This window comes from Carcharhinus amblyrhynchos, chromosome 10 (genome assembly GCF_965287045.1).
Source record: "Carcharhinus amblyrhynchos chromosome 10, sCarAmb.v2.hapA, whole genome shotgun sequence".
NCBI classification, from domain to species: domain Eukaryota; kingdom Metazoa; phylum Chordata; class Chondrichthyes; order Carcharhiniformes; family Carcharhinidae; genus Carcharhinus; species Carcharhinus amblyrhynchos.
Window position 1 is genome coordinate 24,210,977 of NC_137333.1, and position 24,053 is coordinate 24,235,029.

The window sequence follows — 24,053 nt, forward strand, 5'->3', positions numbered from 1 at the left end:
TGGACCAAGTGCTGGCAGATGTGATTAGGTGGGACTTCAGATGTTTCTAATTGTTGGTGCATATTCAATAGGCTGAAGGGCCTCTTCTGCGCCGTATGGTTCTATGATTCTATCTAAAAGGCAATAATCCATTAACCTTAAATTAATTTTTGTACGTGTTCTTGGTGATATTTGCATTTGCACCCATAAATCTCTGCTCATTTACAGATCTAACTTCACCATTTAGAAAATACTCTGATCTATTTTTGGTATGGGAAAGGAGTTAGTGATTTATATGAATAGAGGTTGAGGTGGTGACAGTCCTTGAGAATGTTCAATAGCATGGGGGAATTAGGTTGTCGAAAGTGGACACAGGGATAAAGTGAGCTTGGAGGAGGTACAAGGAGAGATTCGTAGACACATACTCCTTTTTTAGGGAGGCATTTGAGAGAAAAGAGGTAAAGGTAGGAGATGCAGCAAAGACAGCTAAACAGACAGTGTCAATCATAATGACAAATGAAGTCAGTGGATAACTAGCAGGTCCCAGCTGTGGTTCAGTGATAGCACTGCCTTCAGAAGAATGGAGAGGTTCAAGGCCCACTCCAAAGACTGAAAATATAATCCAGGTTGGCATGGATATGTAGCACTGAGGGAATGCTGGAATGTCAGAGACATCATTCTTTTGAATGACACATTAAACTGAGGCTTTGCTTGTCCTCTTGTATGAGTGTAATATGTTCACTGGCATTATTTTGAAGCACCAAAGAATCCATAGAATCTCTACAGTGCAGAAGGAGGCCATTCAGCCCACTGAGTCTGCACTAACTCCATGAGAGAGCATCTGATCCAGCCCCCGGTTGCCTATGAAGCTCTAGCAATCTGGCTTTAAATGGTCTAAACTGATGCTTAAAATTTATTACTGAGGAGTGCTACATTGTTGGAGATGAAATTTTAAACAAGAGCCCCATCTGCCTTTGAAAGTGGTTAAAAGATCTCATGAAGAGCAGCAGAGTAATTCTTCATGTCGTGACCAAGATGCACATCTCAACTAATTACATTAAAACTGATCTGTTGCTTAATTGCATTGCTGATTGTGGTTGTAATCTTTAGAACTAGGTCATTCAAGAGCAAAACCATAAATTATTTGTAGTTTAAAATTCAAATAGTCATTCTTTTTTCCTTCAGAGCCATCGCTGATCAACTAGTCTCAGTGATGATCATAAAATTACCTGATTAGTGAGCCATTGGGAATTACAACGTCCTTTAGAAAAGGAAATCTTGTGTCCTTACTCAGCCTGGTCTATGTTACTCCAGAACCACACCAATGTGGTTCCTCTTCACTATTAATTTGAAATACCATGCAAACTATTCAGTTATATCAAACTGCTCCATAACAGTGGAACAAGAATAAAACCAGACAGCAGATTTCCACTGAAACTTCAACTGCACACCCCACTGGGTTAACCCTTGCTAACATCTGGCAGCTTGTGCTAAAATTGGGAGATTTTTAAAGTTTATTTATTAGTCACAAATGAGGCTTATATTAACACTGCAACAAAGTTACTTTGAAATTCCCCTAGTCGCCACACTCAGGTGCCTGTTCAGGTCAATACACCTAACCAGCACGTCTTTCAGACTGTGGAAGAAAACTGCAGCATCCGGAAGAAACCCACAGAGATATGGCAAGAACATGCAAATTCCATACAGACAGTGACCCAAACTGGGAATCAAACCTGGCTGGGTCCCTGGCACTGTAAGGCAGCAGTGCTAACCACTGTGCTACTGTGCCAACCATATCTGTCCCACAGACTAGCTAATGAATAGCCAGACATAATCATCCTCATTGAATCATATCTTAACAGCCAATATCTCAGACTCATTCATCGCTCTCCATGGAAAATCCTTTACCACCAACAGTACAGGCCAACCAGAGGGAATGGTCAGGTGGTAGACCTTTGGGAGGGAGTGACATTGGAAGTCCTCAACAATGACTCTAGACACCATGAAGTCTCAAGGCATCATGATAAACATGATTACCACCCTTACACCAACCTCAGCTAATGCATCAGTGGTCCTTGATGTTGAACAAAGGACACAGAATGTACTCTGGGCAGAATACTTCAATATCCATCACTAGGTGTGGCTCGCTAACTACTATTGACTCATCTGGCTGAATCCAGAAAGGAATGAAATAAATATCTGCCAGATTTTTTTCTCTTGGGCCTGCTGCAAGAGAACCACTTATTTGACTAGTCTCCCCATTGCAAAAGCATCTGTACATGAGTAGGAGTGACCACAACGCAGTTCATGTGGAAATGGTCCCATCTTCACACTGGGAACATTCTCCATTGTCTTACAAAGAACAAAGAACAACCCAGCACGGGAAACAGGCCCTTCGGCCCAACGAGCCCACGCTGCCGCATCCTCCTACACCTACCCTGCCCTGTGTGTATGTGAGTGGAACCCCTAACTTAGCCAGATTCAGGGGAGAATAGTGTCAATTTGGTATACCAATCAGCCTAAGAGCACATCTTTGGGGTGTGGGAGGAAACCGGAGCGCCCGGAGGAAACCCACGCAACCACAGGGAGAATGCGCAAACTCCCACAGACACAGGCCCAAATCCATGTATCTGCACAGCTAGCAGTGCTGTCACTGAGCTGTTGCGGCGCCCATCTACTGGTCCAGGATTAAGAACACACACAGACACGAAGTACTAGGCCACTCCCGGAACCTCCAAGAGCAGCCCACGCACGACCCACCATGTGCATGCCCCTCATTTGACAACAAGGTGGACCGACACCTGCAGAATAAAAAGACAAAAATGGTAACATGTAATTCTACATTTCTGGTGTCGTCCCGAGGCTCTGACCCTATTTAATACCCTCTACTATAACCCTCCATCCTTGTTTCGCTCATGTGTCTAAGTAAACCTTAAACAAGTCCAACGTGCCTGCCTCCACCACCCTACTCGGTAGTGCGTTCCATACCCCCATGACCCTCTGCGTGAAGAACCTTCCTCTCATATCCAAATTATACTTCTCCCCACTCACCCTTAGATCGTGACCTCTCGTAATTGTCCCCAATCTAGGGAACAGCCTACCACTATTGACTCTATCTATTCCCTTCAGTATTTTACATACCTCTATCATGTCCCCCCCTTAATCTCCGTCTTTCCAAGGAGAAGAGTCCCAGTTTCTCCAACCTTTCCTCGTAACTCAGTCCTTCCACGTCAGGCAACATCCTGGTAAACCTCCTCTGCGCTCTCTCCAGAGTCTCCACGTCCTTCCGGTAGTAAGGTGACCAGAACTGGACGCAGTACTCCAAATGCGGTCTAACCAACGTTCTGTACAACTGAAGCATTAGACGGCAGCTCTTATACTCTATATCCCACTTACGTGGCACATCCACTGAGTGTCAGGCAACACAGCGGGATATAGATAGGCTGGTGTATTGGGCAGATAAATGGCAGATGGAATTTAATCCTGATAAATGCGAGGTGAAGCATTTTGGAAGGAAAAATGTAGAGGGGAGTTACATGATAAAGGGTAGACCTATTAAGAGTATAGAAATGCAGAGGGACCTGGGAGTGCAAGTGCACAAGTTTCTGAAGGTGGCAACACAGGTGGAGAAGGTTGCAAAGAAAGCTTATGGTATGCTAGCCTTTATAGGAAGGGGTATAGAGTACCACAGCTGGCGTCTAATGCTGCAGTTGTACGGAACATTGGTTAGACTGCATTTGGAGTACTGCGTCCAGTTCTGGTCACCTTACTACCGGAAGGACGTGGAGACCCTGGAGAGAGTGCAGAGGAGGTTTATCAGGATGCTGCCTTGTATGGAAGGACTGGGTTATGAGGAAAGATTGAGTAAATTGGGGCTGTTTTCCTTAGAAAGACGGAGATTGAGGGGGATCTAATAGAGGTGTATAAGATAATGAAGGGTATAGATAAACAGTGGCAGGCTTTTTCCTAGATTGGAGACAAATATCACGAGAGGCCACAGGCTTAAGGTGAGGAGGAAGAGGTATAATTTGGATGCTAGAGGGAGGTTTTTCACACAGAAGGTGGTGGGGGTATGGAATGCACTGCCAAGTAAGGTGATGGAGGCAGGCACGCTGGACTTGTTTAAGGTTTACTTAGATAGACACATGAGCGAAATAGGGATGGTTATAGGACACTGTTTTAAATAAGGATCAGAGCCTCGGGATGTTCCTGGAAATCAACTATTACATGTGTTGATGTTTTTCTCTTTTACTCCGCAGGTGCGTTGGTCCACCCTGTTGTCTAACGAGGGGCATACACACGGTGGGTCGTGCGTGGGCTGCTCTTGGATGTTTCGAGAGTAGCCTAGTATGTCGCGTCGTTTGTGTATGCTTAATACTGGACCAGCAGATGGACACCACGACAGCTCAGTGACTATCACTGTTTGCTGTGCAGATACATGGATTTGGGCCAGTGTCTGTGGGAGTTTGCGTATTCTCCCTGTGGTTGCGTGGGTTTCCTCCAGGTGCTCCGGTTTCCTCCCACACCCCAAAGATGTGCTCTTAGGCTGACTGGTGTAACAAATTGTCCCTAAATTATTCTCCCCTTAACCTGGTTTCCAATGGAGGTACCATAAGCATAGACATGGGTCAAGGGTGGAGGAGGAAAAACACATTGTTAAGATAGCAGCGTGGGCTCGTTGGGCCGAAGGGCCTGTTTCCCATGCTGTTGTTTTTTGTTCTTTGAGCAGCTAAAAACTGGGCATCTGAGACACACTGTGGGCCATGAGCAGATCTAATCTCATAGCCCAGCATTTCCCTCATTCTAACGTGACTATTTAAATCAGGGACCAATCCTGGTTCAATGAGGAATGTGGGATGGTAGTCAAGAGCAGCACAAGGCCTTTTTGAAAAAAGGTGAGATGTGTTGTAAAACAATGCTTAGTGGAAAATAGCTATGAACATACTGGCTAGAAATTCCCTGAGTTGTTCAAAAGACTAAAGCCACATTTTAAGTACTTGAGATCACAGTCAATATGACTGCACAATAGCATCACTATCTTTTACATTCCAAAGCCATTATATGGAACAAACCTGTCTGCAAAGCCTCACCAGGAATAACTACCTTGAAGGATTATAAATGGAGGCCATTTCTAATCACCTCATTACTTAATTGGTTGAAGGCAAATAATTAGATATAAATCAATTGTACAATGAGCCCTAACTAAGATGGGAATGCCCACCCATGATTTAATCAAGTTACAACTGGAATACTCTAGACATAACCATATTTGGGTCATGGGACAGTCATTGAGAGAGGGTCACATGACAAGCAAACCCTGTGTCTGTTCAAGTATCTGTTTTCTCTGTAGGCGAGCATAAGATGTTGAAGGAGCAAGCAGGATCACCCTCCCTCTCAGTCTCTCTCCAGCCAGCTTGCAAGTTTGGAACCATGTCAGCTAATTTTGACTATTCATGTGCTCTAGAGATTTTAAAAAAAGAACTCAGCCCTGCAACTCATATTCAGAAGAATAAATAAATCATGCACCTTCATCTTTAAATTGCCCTTACGCCAACCCAAAAGGACAAGTTCAGCCTGAAGCCAGACAAGTCACAAGCTTCAATAACCTCTTGGATGCTAAATTACTTAGTCTATCTTCCCATTCTAATCTATTTGTGTGTGTATATTTTTGTGTGAGAGATAATCACAGTGCCTTTATTTCACATAAACCAGGTTAAGGACAATAAACGCAATTCTCTTTTTCTTTTTAAGAACACAGAGGAAACCTACCTGCATATGTCTGTTGTAGTCACAGAGTGGACATAGTTAAACACTCACTGAACTGATGAGCACATCCTTTTTTTTCCAAAACCTGTTGTGGTCAAATGAGGAGTGGGGAAAGAGGATAGTCATTCAACCCGTCCTCATGTGATCATAAAAGATGCCACCCTGATGAAGTTACAACATAGAACTACTTGCATGCTAAACAGTAGAAGCAGCATTTGATAGAGCAAAGCAATCCTACAACTAACGTATGTTAAAGTTCTATAATGCTACTACATGCAGTCATGAATGGTGAACAATTAAACAACTAATCAGAATGTGATTCTCCACAAACATCTCCATCCATAATTATGAGGCGGCACAGCACATCAGTGCCAAATACAAGATTGACGCATTTGCAACCAACTTCAGCCAGAGTCAAACTATTGAACCAATAGTTTCTTCCCAAGGTGCCATCACAGAAAGCAGTCTTCAGCCAATGTGATTCACTCCACATAATTTCAAGGAACTGAAGACACTGCATAAAGGGTTATTTACTTTGAAACATCCTGACTGTAATACCATTTCAGAAAGAGTTGTTCCCCTATGCAAACTGTTCCAGTATGTCTGCTAGATATTTGCACTATAGCCAATGTAGAAAATGTCAAGATATGTCCTGTCCCCAAGAAGGACTAATCAGTCCTTTGAGCAACCAGGCTAAAGGGTAGCATGGTGCCACAGTGGTTAGCACTGCTGCCTCACAGCGCAAGGGACCCGGGTTCAATTCCAGCCTCAGGTGACTGTGTGTGGAATTTGCACTTCCTCCCTGTGTCTGGGTGGGTTTCCTCTAGGTGATCCCGTTTCCTTCCACACTTCATTGACGAAGGAAGTGCCGTGGACGTAGTGTACATGGACTTCAGCAAGGCGTTTGATAAGGTCCCCCATGCAAGACTTCTTGAGAAGGCGAGAGGGCAAGGGATCCAAGGGCCTTTGGCCTTGTGGATTCAGAACTGGCTTGCCTGCAGAAGGCAGAGAGTGGTTGTGGATGGGGCTTTTTCTGAATGGAGGTCAGTCACCAGCGGAGTGCCTCAAGGATCTGTTCTGGGACCCTTGTTGTTTGTCATTTTCATAAATGACCTGGATGAGGAAGTGGAGGGATGGGTAAGTAAGTTCGCTGATGACACTAAGGTCGGTGGTGTTGTGGATGGTCTGGAAGGATGGCAAAAGTTGCAGCAGGACATAGATAGGATGCAGGACTGGGCGGAGAAGTGGCAGATGGACTTCAACGCGGATAAATGTGTAGTCGTCCATTTTGGCAGAACCAACGGGATGAACGAGTACACTATCAAGGGCAGAAGTCTGAGTAGTGTTGAAGAGCAGAAGGATCTTGGGGTCCGGGTCCACAGGACTCTTAAATCGGCCTCGCAGGTGGAGGAGGTGGTCAAGAAGGCATATGGTGTACTGGCCTTCATTAATCGAGGGATTGAGTTTAGGAGTCGGGAGGTAATGCTGCAACTTTATAAGACCCTTGTCAGGCCTCATTTAGAGTATTGTGCGCAGTTCTGGTCGCCTCACTATAGGAAAGATGTAGAAGCTATTGAGAGGGTACAGAGGAGATTTACAAGGATGTTGCCTGGACTGGGAGGCATGCCTTATGAAGTTAGGTTGAAGGAGCTGGGACTCTTCTCCCTGGAGAGACGAAGGTTGAGAGGCGACCTGATAGAAGTTTACAAAATGTTGAGAGGAATAGATAGGGTGGACTCTCAGAGGCTATTTCCCCGGGTTGAAATGGTTGCTACGTGAGGACACAGATTTAAGGTGCAGGGAGGGAAGTTCAGAAGTGATGTTAGGGGTAAGTTTTTCACTCAGAGGGTGGTGAGTGAATGGAATCGGCTGCCGTCAGTGGTGGTGGAGGCGAACTCGCTGGGGTCTTTTAAAAGACTTCTGGATGAGTATATGGGGTTTAATGAGATTGAGGGTTATAGATAGGTCTGTAGGTTGGTAGGTGTTGATGTGATCGGCGCAACTCGTGAGCCGAAGGGCCTGTCTGTGCTGTAGTGTTCTATGTTCATAGATGTGCATGTTAGGTCAACTGGCTATCTAAATTGAACCTAGAGTGGGAGGATTGTGGTCAGCACAGATTTGTTGAACCAAATGGGCTCCTCCAGAATGTAGGGATTCTATGATTCTAATCCAATCTGGTCAATAATTATCACAATCAGTCTACTCTCAACCAGCAAAATGATGGGCAGTAGCATTGATGCATTATCCATCAGCATTTGCAAAACAAAAACCTGCTCACCAATGTTTCGTGATTTCCACCATGTACTCTGCTCCAGACTTCTTGGTCAAAACATAGACCAAAGAGCTGAACTCATGAAGTGAGACAAAAGTGACTGTCTTTGACATCAGGCAGTATCTGATCCAATGTGACATCAAGGAGCTCTGACAAAATTGATATCAATGGGAATCAGTGAGAGAACTCTCCACTGGTTAAACTAATACCTAGTACAAAGGAAGGTGATTGTAGTTGTTGAGGCCAATCATTTTAGTCCCAGGGCATTGCTGCAAGCATTACTCCAGAAAATGTCCCAGACACAACCACCTTCAGCTGCTTCTATGACCTTCCCTCAGTCATAAGGTCAGTAATGTGATGTTTGCTAATAACTGTATTCCTGGAACCAATCATGTCTGCACTGATAAGTGACAAGTAATGCAAGTCACACAAGCTTTAAGCAAAGACCATCTCATGTAATATAATCATCTAAGGTTCACAATAATTGCAAGAACGTTTTGTGGACTTATTTTTGACCTGAAACTGAATCAGTCATGTAAATCCTGTTTTTATATGGGCAGGTCAGAAAAGCCAGGAATTCTGCAGCGAGTAATTCTCTAAAACCCGTCCATCATCATCTGTGAAGACACAAGTGAGGACTATTGATTCCAATTACCTGTATGAATGTAGCTCCTCCAATACCCAAGAAACTCAACATCATCCGAAAAAAAACAGCTCACTGATGGACACCCCTTTCACCACTAGTGTATAGCAGCAGTCTATACCACCTACAAGATGCACTGCAGCAACTCACCAAAGTACTTCAACGTATTTTCTACCACCTAGGCAAAGAAAAGGACAGCAGACGCATATGAATCATCACCTGCAAGTTCCTCTCTATGTAACATACCATCCTAACTTGGAAATATATTGCCATACTTCATTTTCATTGGGTCAAAACCCTGGAACTCCATCCCTAATAGAACTCGGGTGTGCCTATATAAGCAGACTGCAACAGTGCAATAAGGCAACTCACCACCATTTTCAAGGGCAATTAGGGACGTGCTGCAAATGCTGGTCTTGAGGACGACACTTGTATTGCATGAACAAATAAAGCAAGTTCTCACTATAAGTTGTGTTTGTGTCCCTGATAATTGCAATTTTAAGTGAATCGACTTTGTGAATCGTGGTTTCCATCCATCAGACATTTCTTGCCTGGAAAAAACACTAGAAAAGCTGAAATACTATAATATACATGTGCTGCTCATTCCTGGCTGAAATAACTTGCAAAATAAATTCTTAAATACAAAATAAACCCTGTAAAATTTCAAATTAGGTAACACACACCAGTCTCTCTCTTTTAGACAAGTCCCTTGGCTTTGTGGGTGACTTGCTCCCACTCTGGCTTGATGTGTTGGGAAGACGTTTTACTTCTTCAGAGATGCTTTCAGGACACTCCTAAAGAATTTCAAAACAGGTGACTGAGTAATTTAAAGTCTTGATGCTCTGCATGTTGGCTTGGGGGAAGACCTGGCTATTGCACCACAGAAGGTAACTCAAGCACTCTAGCAATATTGACTGTTCATTCTTCAGCCTCAAGGTATTTTAAAACATTCAATTTCAACTGGTGGGCTGATTGCTTTTTGTTTTGCAGCATCAGCCATGCTACAACCACTTACTGGGTGTTTCTTGCTCATGTTTAAAAGTAATTTAAAAGTCTTACCCATGATAAAACTCCAAGGTTTAATTATTCTTCTTAGGCAGTCACTTGCAGTTCAGGATGACTTTAAATTTAATAAAGTCTGGCTTCAAATGCTTCTTTTTTTTTAAAAAAAGTAGATTGATGTTGCCTTAAATACCACACTATTAACAATGGCACTGACCCAGCAGGACCTGATGATGCATGGAGGGAGCTGACGTACACCACATGATGATGTGTGAAATGAGATTGCACCATGGGCGGCAATAACACATGCTGTGCGATGATGCATGGGATGCAATGATGTGAGAAAAAAAACTTTATACCGAAAATCAAAATTTATAATGGGGAAATGGGGCTTAAAACATCTACTTTATAGCAAATCAACTTAAACCGAGGTATCTTAAAATGGGGACTTACTGTACCAAAAACCGTGTTGGTTAGGACTACTCATCTGAAAGTTGGAAATAAGCCTAATCTCCTGACATTGGTTAGCCTTGCAATAAAATTTGCACCCTAGTTTCAAACTCAACCAATTTGTGCAATTGAGAATGTGCAGTACAAACAGATCATTCAATCCAACTATGGCCCAACAAGCCTCTTCCTGACTTCTTTATCTAGCTTTGTCAACATAACCTTTTATTCTTTTCTTTCTGATGATTATGTAGCTTCTTCATAAATACATTTATGCTATACACTTCAATTACTCATGGTAGCAAGTAAGATGTATTAATTACTCTTAATGGTTAATTCCCCCTTAATTTCCTACTGGATTCATTACTTACAATCCTTAATTTTGGACTTTCTATTCGTGGAAACATTTCTCTATCAAATCTTAAGATCTTTAAAACCTCAATTTGCACATTCCCCAGCACCTCTGTAACTTTTTGCAACATGGAGACCAGAATTGTGCACAATATACCAAGTGTGGTCTAACAAAGATCTGGTATAAGTTTAAAATAACTTTTATTTTGTTATTGTCAATGTGTATATAGACTCAAATTGTTGCTATTGAAATCCATTTCCCAATTATATACCCATTTCCAAATTGATTATTTCTGTATGATCCTCAGTATTAGCAACACTGAATTTGACGCCGCCTACAAATTTTCCAATCGTTTGATTAGAGTACAAATTAATGGTAAATGGTGAACAATAGTCCCAACACCAGGCTCAGTGGAACAGCATTTCCTACCTTTTGCCAGTCTAAGTTCAATACTCTGAACTGTTGTATCCAGCTCATCAATCCTGCTACTTGCCCTAACTCTATTACCTGACTGAAGTCATGACCCCATTAAGAGGTACCTTATTAAAAGACTTCAAGATCTAAAGATTGTACTGTCTTAGTTTGCTATTACTTCCAAGAACTCAGTAAGGTTGTCAAGCATGGCCCTTCCTCTGAAATCCATGCTGACTTGTTTTTGAGGTTTGCTCATCACAGCTTGAAATGGACCAATAGTTCTCAGGACTTGTTACATTAAATATATAAATCATGCTAGCTGCTTGCCAGCTCTATTCCCTTAAATTTTGTGATGTATCTAATAATAATGGCTTTACTATATCTTCCCAGCTTCTGTTTGCATACATGAATGCAAACCACCAGAATGCAAGACACTTGACTAGTACACTTACTTTATCCATGCCACACCCCCACCCCCTGCTCTCATCTTAAAATGTATTGTTCCCTTCTAATACCATGCCCATCTTGTTTGCCTCAATATTTATCCAGGGATTTTCTGCTCCCATTTAAGGTGACCGTTATGGCAGGTGAAAGCAGGAAGTTCCAAGTGATCTCAGAAATCAGGTTTACATTGGCATGAAAACAGTTCATGCTCGTCAGCGCCTCCTGCTGTTGGCAAGTCTTATTTCCCACTTCTGAACATCGGGATCATAATTTCCGTTAACTTGAATGTAATTATAATCACTGCTTGCAGGAATCATCCCACCATGCTGGACGAGGCAAGTCAGCATGTAGTCACAAAGGTGTGTTTCACAAAGGTACATAATTGACGTGCAACTGGAAGCATGCATTTCCCTCCTCCATGCAACTATCTTGTCTTGAGCAGCGTGCATGGAATTCAGTGTCAGGCTTTGTTGGTAGGGGATATGTCAAAAGTCTGATACTATCAGACCAGCAGTAAGGCTGGGGTGTCTTCTCAGCAGCTCAGGACAAGGGTAGGCTTGATGAGTGGAAAGATGTCTCATACAGGTTCAGAGGCTTTAGGGTGAAGACAGGCTTGTTGGAGGGGGGAATATTTTCATTTGTACAACAAATAATTGTTACCAAATATTAACCATATTAAAGAAGCTTTTTTCCAATTTACAACAATCAACTTGGGAACTCAAAAAAAACACAACTGATGTTCAGCCACCATGCAACGTCTGAGGTGTCAGGGTGAAGGCAGACTTAGCAAAGGGAGGGGGAAATGCTACGGTGCTAGGGGCGGGGGGGGGAAATACGTTTAACAGTTTAAGCAGCCTCACACTATTGAGGGCTGAAGTGGAAACGGGGGATAGACCACATCACTTCAGAATACCAGATAAGCACTACAAGAGAAATGTGATCAAGGATACAGGAGGAGTGAGAGGTCTACGAGAGAGGGTAATCTTAAATGTTCATTTCCTTGGTGACAAAGTCAGGTTTCATTCTCACATAGGGTAGGTGCAAGCTGATTTGGCATTGAGAACTATCCACCACCACTATTTTGCCATCAAATGTGATTGTGCTCATGAAAAGTATCAAAACCATGCTGCTGGTGACACTGCAGGTGCCTTGGATGCCAGTTGACTTGAAATCGGTGGAGGTACAATTAAAATGCCATCCAACAAAACTATGCATTCCTACATGAGCAAACAGGCACAGCTGAGATGTTATTGGTCTCTCAGTGATATTGCTGGAAATTATGATTGGAGCCTGTGAAGTGGCACTAAGTGATCTCCTGGGTTTAACTCCTTGCCAACAGCGTGGTAATCTCCATATTGTTGTGGGAAAGTAAGTGGAATTGAACAAACACATAAGCTTTTGAAACATATTGCATTAGTGGTGTTTGATAGATGGTCCTAAGAACACAAGACTCAAACCATGCTTCATGTTGTGCATTGATGGTGTATATCCCTGTATATCCCATATACTGTAATCTCATAGTAATGTGCATGAGGATGCCAACGCCTGGACTGAAAGCAGCACATTCAGGCATGAGCCAAATTAACCTCATCTCAGAAGCTCTTGATTTGGGGAGGGGGAAGTCACCTGGTTATGCACGCCTCAGTGTAGGTAGATCGTTTATATGGCAAGCAGTTGGCAGTATGGAAACCAGGACATTTAATCCACAGGTGTTTGAGTTATTGACAAAAATATTGCAGGCAAGTTCTGACTCCCATGTATTTATCATGTATACTGAGAGGAGGCCACCAGGTAGATGGAGCCTTCATTATTGCAGACAGAAAGGAGAGAAACAGAGGAGGCTGGTTTGCCAAAGGCAGGAGTAAAACCCTGAAGAGCAAGGATCAGCAGTGCCCCTTCTAGGCACAGGGGTTTAGGTAGGCAGAAACATTATGCCTGGACGCCTCATGCTTGGTCAGTGGCTGTGAAAGTCACAGCCACACTCAATGTTTTTACCACTGGCTCCTTCCAGTGTTCAGCTGGGGACGTCTGCAGAATCTCTCAGGCATCCACACGCAAAAGCACCAATGTCCTTTTTTCCAAGACCCACAATTACATCTACTTTGACAGAGATGAAGCACCCCAGGACACCACAGCACTGACCTTTGCTGAGATTTCCAGGTTTCACCAAGTGCTGGGAGCCACTATCAAAGTGGCTAGCAAAGCTTCCTGGGAACAGGCTCCGCAATACATAAACACTCAGGACGCCTCTGCTGTTTGTAACACTCGTCAATGGTGTGCAGTTAAAACAAACAAATTCTACAAATCTGCAACAGATACTCAGAAAGTGTCCACAACTCATATCTTGAATAAATCACAGACCCCGGAAGTCTTTGGCGGGACCATCCAAGGCTGGCTCCTCAAGGGCAAAAGGTACCCGCAAAGAACACAATTGACAATGCCTGTGCAGTGGCTTCAGACTTCCTCAGAGAGAAGGTACAATAAGGTTATGCTACTGCCTGGGTATTGAGCAAGACTACCACAGGAAAGAGACCATTCAGCCCATTGCATCTGCACCAACAATACAGCTCTATTCCCGTAACCCCATGTATGTACCTTAACATTAAAGCGGGAATTTAGCATGGCCAATCAACCCAACCTGCACATCCTTCGACTCTTCAAACGACAAGAATTTCAAAGGGGATGATAGCTATACTGTGGCAATCATCCATGCCAATGGGGGGGTGGGGGGGAAAAGGGGTCAAAAATGGGCTGTGTTCAAAGGAAGGTGATGTGCTTTGAATAAAGGCAAGAAATATACCCAACACAGACAGCTGACTGTGTGTGCCTGACATCAAGCTTTGATTAGATCATTAGTATCCACACACCAAGTGCCCCTATGTGCTGATTTTGATTTGATCTAGTCACATGCATTAGCATACAGTGAAAAGCACTGTCTGTATAATGTGAGAAACAAAACTAACCATTCAGAGAAGTGAGTGCAGAATGTAGCGTTACAGACATAGCTAGGGTGTAGAGAAAGATCAACTTAAGTGCAAGGTAGGTCCATTCAAAAGTCTGGTGGCAGCAGTGAAGAAGCTGTTTTTGTGTTAGTTGGTACATGACCTCAGACTTTTGAATAGACTTACTTTACATTAAGTTGATCTTTCTCTACCCTGGCTATGACTGTAACACTACACTCTGCACTCTTACTTCCTTTTCTATGGTATGCTTTGTCTGCACATCAGGCAAGAAACAATACTTTTCACTGTATGTTAATACATATGACAATAATAAATCAAATTTAAAAATCAAATCCCATCCCCTCCAGAAGAATGAACGTCCAGGGTGCATAGGGTCTTAATTATACTTGCCGAGTTGGCAGTAAGTGTAGACAGAGTCGATGGGTGGGAGGCTGATTTGTGTGATAGGTTGGTTACATTCACGGTCTTTTGTTATTTCTTGTCGTCTTGGGTGGAACAGGAGCCATACCAAGCTGTGATACAACCAGAAAGAATGCTTTCCATGGTGCATCTGTAGAAACTGGAGTCACAGCTGACATGCCAAATTTCCTCAGGTCAGAGAGAGGCATTGGTGGGCTTTCCTAACTATAGTGTTGGCATGGGTGGGGAGGAGTGAGGGGGTGGGTGGTTGGAAAACAGGACACCAAAGAATTTGAGATTTTCAACCCTTTCTACTTTGGCCCCACTGGGATATGCTATGTTTCCCGATGTTGTCGGCACACAAGTTCACCAAATTGAATTCTTGTATGCTGTTTGAGATCTGACCCACTATGGTGATGTCATCAGCAAACTCGAAAATTGAGTTGAAGGGGTGGATAATGAGGTGAGTCATCTGAAAAAAGGAGCAGCACCCATAAAACTCTGATATCAAATAAACCTGCTGGACTTTAACACAGTATTGAGACTTCTTACTTTGCCCACAGTCCAACGCCAGCATCTTCACAAGTATAGTAAGAGGCTCAGAACAGCTTTGTGGGCACTGGTGTTATGATTGTGGAGATTTTATCTATCCCAATGTCACAGATGATGGGTCTGGCCATGCTGCAGTGGTGATGTGGAGATGCCGGTGTTGGACTGGGGTAAATACAGTAAGACGTCTCAACATATCATTGATGAAGACGAACATCTCACTGGGGCCATCCCCACACCCCCATTTCTTGCCTTCAAAACAACCACACAACCTCAAACAGACCACTGTTCGCAGCAAACTACCCAGCCTTTAGGACAGTGACCACACCACCACACAACCCTGCCACAGCAACCTCTGCAAGACATGCCAGATCATTGACATGGATGACACCACAAACGAGAACACCATTCACCAGGTACACGGCCCATACACTTGCAACTTGGCCAATGTCCCAAAGCATGATACATTGGGGAGACCATGCAGATGCTTCGACAACGGATGAATGAACATCGCTCAACAATCACCAGGCAAGACTGTTCCCTTCCTGTTGGCGAACACTTCAGTAGTCACAGGCATTTGGCCTCTGACCTTCGGTTAAGTGTTCTCCAAGGCGACCTTCATGGCGCATGACAGCGCAGAGACTGATAGCCAAGTTCCACACACGAGGCTGGCCTCAACCAGAATCCTGGGTTCATGTTGCACTATTTGTAACCCCCATTATTTGCAAAACCTCACTTACTGTACTGTCTGGAGATAATACACATCTCTTTAACCTATGCCTAATGCTCTTTCCACTCATTGTCTGCAACTTTAAGACTTGAATAGCAGGTAGGTTGTAAAGACTTGCATTCTAATCAGTATTCTGTAAACTGTGTGTGCTCTTATATGCTGAGGCCAGAACTCTCCATTCACCTGATGAAGGGGCAAACCCCAAAAGCTTGTGAGTTTACTATCAAATAAATTGGTTAGACTTTAACCTGGTGTTGTGAGAATTCATGCTGCAATGGAACACTCCAGGTAGCTGGACTATGCTGTAGCACTAGTTCCTCAAAGAAAAATTATACAATACGTTTGACTGCAAACCCACCAAGCAGTGAACTACATGTAATGCCCTAGAAACCCTATATGAAAAGGTGATAAGTTTCTTGAGTAGATGGTCAAGATCATTTGGCAGAATGCCTTGCCACTATTTTCTAACAAGCATCGAAACAGAATTTGTATAGGAGGTAAGAAAGGTCCTTCCTGTCAAATCCTTCCTACATGCCCAGTCTCACTCCATCTGCACGTTGCACTACTCTTGACTGTATTGAAGAACATCAGTGCAGCATACTGTATATAGAATACCTGATTATTGTACTGAGTCACTAAATATCCGCATGTTCTTCCAGCTATTTTACAAAGTACATTTGTGAAAGATACTTTCAAGTTCTGCTGAGTACATTGATCCCTTCCTTACCCTCATGCTTAAGTTTCTCCTTGCTGTACCCATTTCTTCTTGCATGTGATTTTCCTGCAGATTTGCTTCATTGTCCACTAGAAATTACCCCAGTTGCATATTTTTCTTCCAATTCTAAAAAAGTGCCTCAACTTCTCAGAACTCCCTTTCCAACATGCAGCTGGCTTTTTCTGTATTTATGAATATTAAGCATTTAATTCTCCATTATGAAGTCATCTTCCATTATTGAAAGATTGCTGTTTTGCTTTTAGGTAACCACCCTTTTTCCAGCATAGTTTACAAACACATTCTAAATCTTGTCTGTATTTCTTGGGGGTCTCAATACTGTCAAGTCCTTAGTACCAGTTTTTAAACCCTGGACAGCAGTGGCCAGTACTGCTGCATCAATGCCTGGGACTCAGGTTTGATTTCTGGCTTGGGTCACCATGTAGTTGCACGTTTGCTTTATGCCTGCATAGATTTCCTCTGGGTAGTTTGGTTTCCACCCTATTCAAAAGATGGGCTGCTAATGTGCAACAGTTAAATTATTCTCCCAGTGTACCCAAACAGGTACTGTAAATGTGGCAACTAGGGGTTTTCACAGTAACTCCATCGCACTTTCAGTGCAAGTCTACATGCAATTAATTTATACTTTTTCTACAATGTTTTGTCACTCATTTCTCCACCAATTTAGTTTCCATCCTCAAGTGAACCTTGGCAGAACATCTGTCCCAGCCAGGTTGAAGTGCAACTTGTACTTTTCAGATAAGGATTTGGAGCAGGAGGCACCAGCCAGTTAACACCAACATCACCCAATCCCCGATGTCAAATTACTCAATTGTTATGGTTCCCTTCAATTCAACTTAAGCAAAAAAAAAGGGATGCTGTTCCCAGATCAGAATGTTGGGGTTAAACAGAAGTGGTCAAGAGCTTCAAGTTTAGATGCTCAGATCACCAACCTATCCTGGTCCATCCTTGCTGACACTAACGAAAGTTCAAGAAAGCCCACCAATGTGTCTACTTTGAGGCTGAAAAATTCAGTACATCTAGTCAATGTTTACAGATGTAGCATGGAAAGCATTCTCTGGTTGTATCACATCACAACCACAACTTTTGTATGTGCCTACCTTGTTGATCTTTGTATTGTTACTGTCATAGCTAGGGTATAGACAGTGTATTCTTTGCTCTAAATGTTTGTATAGTGCACAAGAAATACATGTGACAATAAATCAAAACTATGAGTTGCAAGACCCTAAACTGGCTCTTAAGTCAGGCAGACCAAATTAACTAACCACTTAACCCAAGGATTTTTGTTCTTGTGTAATCATTCACTTACATGCAATAAAAATGAGCTGAAGTTCAGAAAGGTAAAGCTTGGTTTAAGTTCTTCCCTCCCAGGTGGTAGTTAAAGAGATTTAAATGGGATCTGTTCAGGATTTTTGTTGAATGGCTTCTCAAACTAAACACTGAAAGCTAAACTCATTTCTTCACTGAAGATTTGACACATTCTAAAGCATTTGCAATTTGCCAGCCTGCCCTGAAATAATTCATCCACTGCATATTTCCAAGATTTTGTCCAGTAGTCTTTGATGGATGTCTAGACTATAGGCAATTAGTCTCAAGTTAGGGCATACACTAGGGGTAATGTGACCCAGTCAAGAACAAGCATGCTGCTAGTGCCAGAGTAGATTCTAGAGTTGGAAGTGTGAACACTGCAAGTCTTCACTGCTTGTAAACCATTACTTAGTTGTATACTAACTGGTGGTCACTAGTCCTTCCAATTCACTGGTTAAAATGTAGGACATTAAGATTCTGCTCCAAATAGTCTGCCATTTAACTTTGACCCTGTGACTAAGACCCTAGTTGATCTGTGACCTAATGTGCAAATCCACATTTAACTTCAGGGCCATGTTAAATTTGGTCATACAAATCTGGCTCATTAATGCAATCCCTGGGGCTGTCACGTCCTACCTAAATACAAATTTAGTGGGCTACTCATTCTGAAATTCAAGATTCATGGTGGGAGATGAGGGATGACTGAAGTAGGTTCTTTATTTGGAGTGGTTGGGGTGTGGGATGGACTGCCTGCTGTGATAGTGGAGTCAGATACTTTAGGAACTTAAGTTATTGGATAGGCACATGGAGCATACCAGAATGATAGCAAGTGGGATAGCCTGATCTTGGGTTTGGATAAAGCTCAGCACAGAAGGCTGAAGGGCCTGTGCTATGTTTTAAAATTTAGATTAACAAAACTTTTCAGTCAAATTGCAACTTCCTGTAGTTAAGTGGTTCCTCAGACATCCTCACCAAGGCCAACACAAACTGCTATTAGGTGAGATAACCCAAAAGCTTGCAATGAAATTTCTAGTGCTTCTATTCAAATTTACTTCACTCTAGTTACATTGTCCTCATTCAAGTAGAAAACTTGAAATGGCTTCCATTGCCTCTCCTTGGCTATCTGCTACTTTGCCTTTGTTTTCAGTTGGAGGGATTAGAGCTTCTAATCCAACTGCCCAATTTATGTTGACTAGACTTTGGAAAAATTAGCTTCACTCCCCACAAATTGACTCAAGGTCTGTTCAGTTTCAACCTCAAAATTCCAGGCCATTTCCAGACACCTATGGAGCCAAGTCAAATCAATCCAAATCAGTTTGAGCAGCTGAAACAATTTGGTCACTTGTGATAATAGCCTGAGTACCTTCATGTCAACTTTTAACAACTCAATTCTATAAATTCCTTCTTAAATGTCCATACTTAGTATACCTTTTTGCTTATCCATGGAGTGCAAGATGTGATACCTCTGGATTCTCTCATCAACCGCCCCCCCCCCCCCCCCCCCCATTCTTCAGATGTTTTATAATCTGTCATTGGCCTTCAGAGTAAAGAAAGACTGTTCTATTGCAAAAGATGCTCCCTTGGCTCATTTCCCAGAATTCTCACTTGTTACATCTTACTCACTTTTGCTAGTTCTTTTCAGTTCAATTATAGTATAGGATCTCAGTTTAATGTATTTAGCAATCTCAGGTTTAGTCACCACTACTGGCAAAATATCTGGGTGGCACAAATTAAAAACCAATGGAGGACTTCCTCAAACAAAAATCTCTCCAAACCACTGGATAATAGAAACAAAAGCTGGAAAAGGGCACTGGACAATGTAAAAAGTCTCAGATAAAACAGTAGCTTTGTACAGTAAAAATTATGCCATTGAATTCAATTAATATCTGCTTAGATCAGATCCAAGATTTCTATCTTACAAGTTGCCCAAACATTTAGTCCTAAGAGCACATCTTCCTATTCTACAGCATTGCAGTCCCAAAACTTTTATTTAAACTCTACCCAAATCTTAATTTGCAAAAACTGTGCCAGTCCAATTTCTTTCCTCAAGACACTGCTATATTCAAAAGGCATTTAAATGTACTCCTCAACTAAACAGTGCTGTTAAAAGCCTATTAAAAGATATGGTGCAATTGCACTCCCTCAAATGTTGAGGCTTATTTTGTCTTACGTTTTGGATCAAGCCTCTTGATCTGAGCATCTTTTGCTACTTGTATGCCAGTTTAACTCTAGGACCACATTGCACAACTCCCAAAATCAAGCCCAGAAGAGAGTTAACTGCCAAAATGACATGAATTCCAAGGATTTTAAATGTGTGGCCTCAAAGCAAATACTGTTTTGCAATCTCATTGAATGCAATTACAATTAAAACTGATCAAATGCTTGTGCTTATGAACACCAGTCAGTGTTGCACAGAAATCCACAAGTGTCTTTTAAACAGCGTGGTATCACCCAAGATATTGCATGACTGAAAGAGCCACTTATGAATTCAAAACACCAGTTCTCTAGAACTAGTCTTGTAAATAGTGGGTAAAGTTTTTTGATTTGACTTTTTCAAAAATTGCATACTAATGGTCTTACTGAACTTGTTATTACAAACTTGCCCACTTAATGGTACTAAACAAATACACAATTACACAAGTAGACAGTGATAGCATAGTTTTATTGTATTTAGTCAAGAGGGCATACATGTCAATGAGAACTAATAAAGTCCAAATGAAATGACTGATCTAGTAGGAATGCCCAGGTATTTCACATCTTAAGTGGAGGGAGGTGTATTTTAATATGACAAGCCTTCCCAGCATCTTATTTCTTCAAAGTCACGTGTCTACAAAAACTGATGCAGACCTACTGTATCCAATCATACCTTGTGTTAAGACTCACAGAAATTAATGATAAAAGCTTTTTGTACAAAAATTCGTCAGCAAGGCAGTTAAATTACACAACTTGGAGTATAAAGCAAATTTTAACCCTAGTCATCTATAAGTGTATAATTGCATTAAATGGATGAAAAGCCAGCCATTAAGATTTTGGCTCTGAATTCAGACAACATCCAAATGTGACCAAAAGCAAACAGTTTTACTTGCACTATTACCTTTAAGATTCATCCCAGCATGTGCAATTGACAAGGGGGGGTAGAAAAGGCAAAGAATGTTGCGATGCCTGACCTTCAAAGTGGCCCAACACTGCATCAGTCAAGTTTCATTCATGTGGATTGAGTAGTGTCATTATTCACCTGTGGAATTCAAAACAAGCCAACCAGGAAGTAGGGAGGCTCAGCAAGCATGGTCAAAGCTCAAATGAGGGAAAACTGTCATATGCATTCCTACTAATCAACCCAAGACAGTCACTTTGCAGATTTGCAAGTGGAACAGGGCAACTTGACACCCCAGTTAGCATCTCAAATGCTTGCATCCAACAATAATAAAATGTGCTTTGCAATTCAATTAGATTCCCTACTCAGTAATTCCATACTTGAGATGCAACTGATTGGTGATTTTGGCCTGCAGGCCAAATCACCAATTTCTCCAAATCTCTCCATCCACAAGCATAGAAAGATGAGATTGTTGCTCCAATATTGGATCACCCAGGATAGCAGTCTGCTTGGTTAACACCAAAACACCCCTTGCTAGACAGTACATTGTGCCAGATGATACACCAAACTCCACAGTCCCATGACCCCCACTAACAATTAAGAGCAGTAATGGGACCACCCACAAGTCATTCTTATCTGGCAGAGAGAGCAGCATCAAAACAATAGCATTAATTCAAGCAGCTCCCATCACTGGGCAACAAGCTACAATCCCAAAATCAAAGACTAGGCAACTTACCTAGAGAAAATAGTCTTTAAATACCCTTCAATGAAATGTAACTGCAAACACTTTAGGTTCAGCTATTTGACACTGAAGTTGTTCTTGGTTGTCTTCTTGCTTCCAGAAGCTTGCTGCTATTTCCAACTATGCCCACCATCCTTAACAGGCCGGGACAAGTGCAATACCAAGTGCATTTGTCAGCATTGCAATAAATCCCAACCTATGCAGGACAGGGTTGCATGTAGAGAAGATACATGAATACTAGTTGTATTTTACTTCTATAGTCAGTTTTGCATGGATTTGCACAGCAATATTTACTAACAGCTGGATGCAAACCTGCAAAACTAACTAGAGAAGCTTTCCATGGTTAAAATTTATACAGCTGTAGTCTGTTAGCTAGTAGTACTCAAGTGCTTATATTGCAGTAGATTACTACAACACTACCTGCACTATAAGCACTTTAATACTTCTTGAGCTTTAAACCTCAAACAGCAAGGATTCAGACCACTTAACAGCCAACCCAGTCCACCATCAGTTTTGCATAGATTTGCACAACTAATTTCTTCTTGTGGTGCAACCATGCAAAACTGGTCGAGAACTGCAATACTAAAGATTCAAGAAAAGAATTAGTACACCCAAGCTGATCAGAGTTACTTATGCCAGAAGGAGCACTTAGGGCAGTAGATTCTACTCTACTTCACTATCTGCACTAGATGCACCTTAACACAAGAGACTTTACTAAAGACAAAGTAGCAAGCAAAATATTCTGAAAATGTCAGGTTCAAGGAGGGGTTACTGTCAATATAATGCTTGAAGTGCCTCCACTGCAGTAGATTTTAGACACTACCTGCACTGTAAGCACTTTGACATTACTTCTGACCTGGGCCACAGCAGCAAATAATTCCAGGTTCTTTCAGCCATTTCACACCTGCAGAAAAACAACAGTTAGTTGGCTGCAAAACCATTACAAAAAGTATAACTTACTTCTCAAATACATGGGCTGCACTGGAATTCATACCAACAGGAGACTGAAGTCATAGGGGTCAGCTAATTTGAATGAAGCATTCATTCACCATTTTGGAATTCAACCCATGTAATATAAAAGCAAATTTGAGGGATTTTTGAGATTAAACAATCTCAAAGGGAATCAATAGTCAAGCCTGGCTTTTGCATCCTTAAGTAATGAAATTACAGTACAAATTCAATATTGAACTGATATGCGAGAGATCATTCCCCCAAATTGCTCTGATGTCCTCTTTTCTACTGCATGAAAAATCATGCAACCAGTTTCACTATCAGGTGAAATCATTTTTTCCTGTATTAGATTTGCAAGTCCCATATCATCCATGCTGGTTGGACACAATTTAGCCAGTGAAACATTTGCATTTTATAATGTTTTATTGAAATGCTGGTAGTAAGCCAGGCTATGTGTAAACACTTAAGTGTTAAAGAACCACACAAGTTGATCATGTCCTTACACAAGGCCATAACACTTGAGAATAGCACAAAATGCAGAAAGAAATTTTTTCCAATGATTAGAAGGCCAATTAAAAGGGGCAACTTTTAAAAATGTGCAGGTTAGGTAGATTGGCTAGGCTAAAATTGCCCATTAGTGTCCTGGGACACTTAGGTTAGAGGAATTAGTGGGTAAACGTGTAGGGGTATGGGAATAGGGCCTGGGTGGGATAGTGGTTGGTGCAGACTTGATGGGCCAAAGGGCCTGTTTCTGCACTGTAGGGTTCTATGTTTTAACTCAAACCTGTCGATTTCTTCCATTATAATGGATTGAAAGTAGGTGTTCATTCTGCACAAGTTTTATAAAGACAAGCAGGATGTAGTTGGCTTTTTTTTTTGCATCAGCTAGTGTGTAGAGCAGATAAACTGAAGTTAATCTAGATTTAACATGGAATTTCCATGCACTAATACTTCCTTAGTGGCAAGAACTTGAAACTACAAAATGAAGTGGGCGAAGCTGGCAAAATAGATGCCTTTAAGTAAGGGCTAGAATGAAATCCATCAGTAAGCAGTACAGAAGTAAAGTAGTGGCGTTTATGCTGTAGTGGTGCAACAAATGCAAGTGAAAGATAGGCATACAGCAGACCTATGTACCTCAAACAATAACCAAGTTACATGTTCTCTCCCACATTTGGGAGAGATTGTACTGTCTCTGCTCTGCCCCATACCGCCAGGCAGGGGAGGACATGCAACCTGCGCTCTCGCCGCTTCTGCTCCACGCTACC

At 42.1% G+C, this 24,053-nt stretch overlaps 1 long non-coding RNA gene across 1 annotated transcript in view; it reads right to left on the reverse strand.

The window, feature by feature from the left end:
- Positions 1-24,053, reverse strand: part of LOC145349550 (uncharacterized) — a 59,913-nt gene that overhangs the window by 34,281 nt on the left and 1,579 nt on the right. Inside the window, exon 2 of the long non-coding RNA XR_013888086.1 lies at positions 22,694-22,741. This is a non-coding gene — a long non-coding RNA (uncharacterized LOC145349550). The remainder of the gene's footprint in view (positions 1-22,693; positions 22,742-24,053) is intronic.